Source organism: Aulonocara stuartgranti (assembly GCF_965226115.1).
Source record: "Aulonocara stuartgranti genome assembly, chromosome: 3".
Classification (NCBI taxonomy): domain Eukaryota; kingdom Metazoa; phylum Chordata; class Actinopteri; order Cichliformes; family Cichlidae; genus Aulonocara; species Aulonocara stuartgranti.
The window spans coordinates 49,297,670-49,304,561 of NC_138941.1; the positions used below are offsets into that span (position 1 = coordinate 49,297,670).

At 42.9% G+C, this 6,892-nt stretch overlaps 1 long non-coding RNA gene across 1 annotated transcript; it reads right to left on the minus strand.

Annotated features, from left to right (window-relative positions):
- Positions 1–830: 830 nt before the first annotated feature.
- LOC309703303 lies at positions 831–6,594 on the minus strand. Its single transcript, XR_014275846.1, has 2 exons — positions 4,727–6,594; positions 831–2,912 (listed from the first exon to the last, which is right to left on the minus strand). It is a non-coding gene; the product is annotated as an uncharacterized lncRNA (long non-coding RNA).
- Between the last annotated feature and the right edge of the window lie 298 nt (positions 6,595–6,892).

Here is a 6,892-nt window from a genome sequence, read left to right on the forward strand (position 1 = left end):
GTGGGTCAACTTTTCTTGCGACAGACAGAGAGAGGCGTTGAAAGGCTGCTCCAACGGAACTTATTGTTTTCGGAGGAAAACACGAACACGGTGTACAGTCGAGTCTTAATAGCTTACTTACAACTGGGCTCGTCAGGCACTCTTCTTGGCTGCAGTGGTTATTATTATATTTACATGCTTCCAGCTCCCGTTTTTCCTCGATGACAACTCGTACCTTTCCACTCGCCTTTTTCTCCCTCCTCGCGCTCACAGACCCATAACGTGTATGGCAGTCCATTCTCCCTGCAACACGGACTACACTGCGCATGATGCTACATTCTTTAGAGCTATGCTTGTAGCATTCTGCCTGTTAGCTTAGCACAACAACAACAACGACGAAAAGGCGCTCTCTCACCCAGGAAACACACAGTCGCAGAGAGCGAGAGAGCGTCGCCCTGTAACCATGGCAACCGTAACGCTGCCGCCTGGAACAACAGAGCGTAGCTGTCAAACAAAACCCAAACAGTCCTGACCCGCGACAAAATGAAACAGGAAAGTACCGCAGTGTAATCCATTTATTTCAACAAAGTAACTGTATTCTGAATACCACCTTTTTAAACGGTAACTGTAACTGAAGGAAACGGTTTCCAGGGCCTAATCCGTGGATCGACTTCCTCCGAGGCGTGGACGTCTATCAGCAGAGAATGTACCTTCACCTATCAGCAGAGAATGTCCCTTAGTCTGTAACACAGTCAAATATATTCTCAAGTAATATTCAAGCATGCCATTCAGCGTGTTAGTACGAGCTCGGGAGCAGCTTGGGAGAACAAGAAAACAGAGACTGCTTTAGATTGTCTTCCCAAAGTGACTCAACTTTATTCACAAGTACAACAGTTTATATAGAGGGTAAAATTCATGAGACAGCAGATTATCAGTTTAAACCAGTACAGACCAAGATAAGGCAGTGTCTTCCTGCCCATGGGTGAAGAAGCATCCTTTGTGTAGTGTATCAGTTCAGCTACAATTGTGATTATCTCAGCGACATATTTTCAAGGCACAAAACGAAGAGTTCTTACATTAGTGAAATCTGAAACAAACCATTTGGCCTCAACAGGCGTCTCCTAAAAGATTAAGAAACTAATGTAGCTGAGGGAGTGATCTCTGTGGTATTTCAACCTTGTACCAGCCTGTGATTCTCACACATCAATTCTTGGGTCAAAGAGAAAAATAACTAAAACAAAGGGGCCTTATTGAATGACAGAGTTTTCCTGCATAATGTCACTATAAAACAATATCCAGTAAATGCTACCATGGTACTAAAATACCTAACAGTTCCCCTCTTTTATTATTTTTAAAAATAATAACTCAAATAGAAAGGAAAAATCACAAATGTAATAACATAATATAAAAAGCAAATCATAAAATGTAATAGTTCACAACCTAATGTTCAATATACACATCAGGAACATCATTGGTAACATCTGGCACATCCTCAGGATCAATTTGTGCTAATTGCAAATACATTGAAGTAGCTGTACTAGTAGCTATATGGGTTATCATTGAAAATGTGGCTTGCAGAAATTTGAACAGGGTTGCACTTTACAATACGAAATAGTAAATAAAAATCCTAAGGTTAATGCAGTAGATATGATTAATAACCTAAATATATAAAAAAGACAGTTCTTTAGTCGTCTCCTGGCCTGGTCCCAGGTTCGAGAGACACAGAATAAGCGTCGTGTGATGACAATGGGCATTTCATTTTCTCCATTATCAGGATGGAATGAGTCTAGCTTTATCAGGTTAGACATCATGTGGTACTTTTGGCTTTCTGTTCCTGCTGGATGTTTGAGTACCTTGTTGTTGTTCTTTCAGACGTTGTGTGTTAATCAGTGATTGCGTGTGTGTAGGTGTATTGGATCCGGGCGCTGGCTCGCCTGAGTCGTCATCTATAGGTGTATTGAATCCGGGCGCTGGCTCGCCGGAGACGTCATCTACTTGATCCGACGCCTTAGGTGGTTTGGTGGGGCTGGTCTTAACCCTGCTGGCATGAATCCACTGAGGTTGTCCGTCTGTGAGGATGCTGGTTCTTCGTCACTGCCAGTACAGTCTGGGGCTGGAACACGCGCGGCCTCCCAGAGTGTCCTTGGTTTTAGTGACTTCTCCAACACGCATCTCCTTGTCTCCACTTGTGGAACCGTGGAGGGGAAAGGCTGAGAGAGACAAACTTTCTGATAGTTATTATTCAGTTTTTCTACCAGGTTGTGAACATCAGTGGACAATGCAATATACATCACCTTCTACTAGCGGTGCCCCTCTGGAAGCTGACCATGGTGTTGGAAATAGTCTTATTTCAAATGGAAATAATTTGGTTACTGCAGATGGAGTCATAATGTATGAAATGGAAAATCTGGTTGTGGTAAATGCTGATGTTTTGCTTTTGGTTTTCCTACATTAGTTCGTGCACATGTTAGACAGGTTGCTAATATGCTTTTACTGCATGTGATGTTTTCTCAATTACAAATCTTGATTTTATTGCCCCTATTACCCCTCTTTGTCCGACATGACTCACACAGTGAAAATGTCGGGCAAGGACTGGCATCAGGGAATATGGGAGGGCAATCAAACCCTTAAGATTTTGTATAAGCCATCTCTGTCATCTATGGTACAGTCATTATTCTCCCAACAGGTGTAATCACATGCAGAGGCTTGCTCTTGTATAAATTTTAAATCAACATTTGTTTCTAAATAGTCTGGGAGTGTAACAAGTGGCAGCTGTAGGGGCACAGATAATACTTCCTGCGGAGGTGGGAGCTGCAGCCTTGGCTGTCACGTCTGCTAAGGCATTACCTGTTGCTTCGTCTGTGTCAGCTGTACTGTGTCCTTTCGTTTTTACAACTGCAACGGCCGATGGTAGCTGTATAGCCTGAAAAAGTCTTTGCACAAGATCAGAATTAGCAATTTATTTTCCATCAGCAGATCTAAATCCTCTCTGTCTCCACAATGTGCCAAAGTCATGCACAACGCCAAATGCATAGCGGCTGTCTGCGTAAATTGTCACATGCTTATCCAAATGTAGCTCACAGGCGCGTATTAAAGCCATGAGCTCTGCTTTTTGTGCTGAGTGAAATGGTAATGAGTGAGCCTCTAGTATGATGTCAGGTACTGTTACCACTGAATAGCCACAAAGAAATGAGTTGTCACTCGGCCTTGAACAGGACCCGTCCACATAAACCGTGGCTGAGTCTGGGATAGGTGTTTGCTCTAAATCTGGACATGGTGCTGTGGATTCCTGTATACGTGTCATGCAGTCATGATCGTCAGGGTCGTCTGAACCATCCTGTCGGTCAGAGGAACACAGCATACGAATAAGTAAGTGTGCTGGCGAATTGGGTGTGCTGCTTGCTTTTATAGTGAGATTTGCTGTTGAAGTCAGTGTAGCTTCATAACCTGAGCGACGTTGTGCGGTCATGTGTTGTGTAGTTATGTTTGCTAGAATGGTCGTGACCTGGTGATTGGTGTGTAGAATAGTGTCATGTGAGAGTGTGAGCTTCTCGCAGTCCCTTATCATGATAGAGCAAGCTGCTACTGCTCTCAGGCAGGCCGGCATTCCCTGAACAATTCAGGCAGCACCTTTGAGTGGCGGAGGTCAGCACTCCCTTTAATGCATTGAAAGAGGCAGTCATTTCTGTGGACCACAGTATTCGAGGAGGCTTGTCTTTTTTACAACAGTCACGCAGAATGTGGTCATGAAAAGAACAGTCTGGTATCCACTGTCTGCAATAGTTCACCATGCCCAGGAAGGACAACATTTCCTTCTGTGTAGTGGGCCGAGGGACGGAGGTCACAGCTTTGACCCTGTCTGCAGTCATGGAACGTTTTCCGTGAGACAGTGTGAATCCCAAATATTGAACAGAAGTCTGACAGTACTGCATTTTCTTTGCTGATGCTTTGTGGCCAGTCTTTTGGAGGTGCTGGAGAAGCATGTGTGTAGCAGTTTGACATAGTTTTTCACTCGGAGCACAGAGGAGGAGGTCATCCACGTGTGGATCAGGGTGCAGCCCTGGAGGAGTAAAGCTGTCCAGGGTAGCACAGATCACCATTGAGAAAGCAGCAGGGCTGTCTATCATGCCTTGAGGCAGACGAGTCCAAGTGTACTGCTTATTTCTATGTGTGAATGCAAATAACGGCTGTGTGTCTTCATGCACAGGTACTGAGAAAAAGGAGCGGAGCATAAATCCACCACGGTAAAATGTGTATGCAATGCATGTCAATATGCTGTGAACATCTGAAACGAGAGGTGGCAGAGGAATGTTGACTGCATTAATTTGCCTTAAGTCTTGTATGAAACGCCATACGCCAGGTTTGTTAGGCTTTGGCACAGGATTGACAGGAGTGTGGGCTTTATTACTCCTGTAGTCAATAAATCTCCTATCATGACATCTAGGGCTGCGGCTTTTTCCGTGGAAATGGGATGTTGCTTGACATATACTGGCTTGTTGTGTTTTAATAGGTGTACGTGATAAAGTGTACAGTCAATAAATCCTATATCATTCTCACTTTTAGACCACAATGTCATATTCTGGTATTCAGCTGGCAAGGTAAGTGCAGAAATAGTACAGTCGATAGGGTAGGTTAGATCTATGTGACGACATGGTGTAGTTATGTCATAAACTATGTCTGAGTTATGTGACAAAATCACTGTTTGACCTTAGAGAAACAAAAGTGTGGCTCCCAGTCATGGGATTACCTGGTAGTGGCGTCTGTACACGTTTTTTTGGCACAGTGTGTGACATAGAGTACCGGACAAAAAGGATGTTGAGTTCATTCTCTGCTGAGGGTCCAGCTGACACAGAGGATGTTCCTTCTCCATCATGTCGGTACATAGGGCAGAGAAAACATAAGCTGTTATCAGTGCCAGCAAACATTTCACCCTTTATGTTAAATGAAATACACAAATTCATTTTTGCTCTGGGTGTCTGCGGCTGCTGGAAAACTGAGCCACAATAAAAACACATATCTCTACTTTTATCCTTCCGTCCTCTGAAACTTCCTTGCTGTGCTGGAGCGGGTAATCCTGCATACATTAGTTTCTCACTTTCCTCTGAGCCTTCTACATCAAAATTCAACTTTATCTTAACACTTTTAGCTTTCGTGGTAGTATCTGCACTGGCCTTCAGTTTTACTGACCTGTTTTCTGGCGATAATCGTTCGGGATAGGGCTCCGGAAATAAATTAGAATGCATTGAACTTACAGTCCGTAAGTTGTAAACAAAGTCAGTCACATAAGCACTTCCACACGTTCTGGATACGTGATCATGGACGTCTTCACCGATTCGCGGACGTGGGTTACACGTAACCGGAAATGGGTGTTGTACTGAGCCGTTATTTGAGACTTTATTTTGTATTTTATTAATTTTTGGTTTTACAGGTACTTTAGATTTTTTATCGGACCTGTCTGTGGTCTTTGAATAATTCTGACCCATGTTCAGTGATTTCCAGAGGGGTTTACACGCTAGGAGGATTTAGGTTAGTATTTATTTTTGCTGTGGCACACCTGAGGTTACTTGATTTTTTGCTAGCAATTTTATCTTTTTAGTGAGCAACCTTCTCGTTTTATGACCCCAGGCAACTTCCTGTGTCCTTTCTGCTGGTGAGCAACTTCTTAGTTTATGACAGCAGGCAACTTCCTGTGTCCTTTCTGCTTTTATTTACAAAACAACAGGCAACTTCCTGTGTTTCTATGTGGGCCACTAAAGAAGGCTCCTCAGTGTATCCCACTTGTTACTATGTGGGCCACCGAAGAAGGCCTCGTCAGCGTATCCCGTTTCTATGTGGATCACTGAGAAAGGCATAACACAGTCTTATAAAATAAAAGACGAGTGCCTACCTTCGTCAGGATCCCACTTCTGACACCAAAATTGAAGGAAACTGTTTCCAGGGCCTAATCCGTGGATCGACTTCCTCCGAGGCGTGGACGTCTATCAGCAGAGAATGTACCTTCACCTATCAGCAGAGAATGTCCCTTAGTCTGTAACACAGTCAAATATATTCTCAAGTAATATTCAAGCATGCCATTCAGCGTGTTAGTACGAGCTCGGGAGCAGCTTGGGAGAACAAGAAAACAGAGACTGCTTTAGATTGTCTTCCCAAAGTGACTCAACTTTATTCACAAGTACAACAGTTTATATAGAGGGTAAAATTCATGAGACAGCAGATTATCAGTTTAAACCAGTACAGACCAAGATAAGGCAGCGTCTTCCTGCCCTTGGGTGAAGAAGCATCCTTTGTGTAGTGTATCAGTTCAGCTACAATTGTGATTATCTCAGCGACATATTTTCAAGGCACAAAACGAAGAGTTCTTACATTAGTGAAATCTGAAACAAACCATTTGGCCTCAACAGGCGTCTCCTAAAAGATTAAGAAACTAATGTAGCTGAGGGAGTGATCTCTGTGGTATTTCAACCTTGTACCAGCCTGTGATTCTCACACATCAATTCTTGGGTCAAAGAGAAAAATAACTAAAACAAAGGGGCCTTATTGAATGACAGAGTTTTCCTGCATAATGTCACTATAAAACAATATCCAGTAAATGCTACCATGGTACTAAAATACCTAACAGTAACGGAATACAGTTACTCATATTTTGTATTCTAAATACGTAACGGCGGTACATGTATTCCGTTACTCCCCAACACTGAGCATCATGAGTTGGAGGGTGGGTGGTTCCCTATTTTTTTTTTTTTTTTTTTTTGCTGGGAGTTTGCAACCCTATTAGTTAGGTTGCTTAATATTTCTTCTAAGTAGTCTTTAAAATACCAGAATAGGCAGGATGGAGCAGGTTTAAGTTTATTAGATTGATCAGTGTTGCTGAACTATGAAATATTTTGGGTGCAGTGTATTTTTTTACATACAG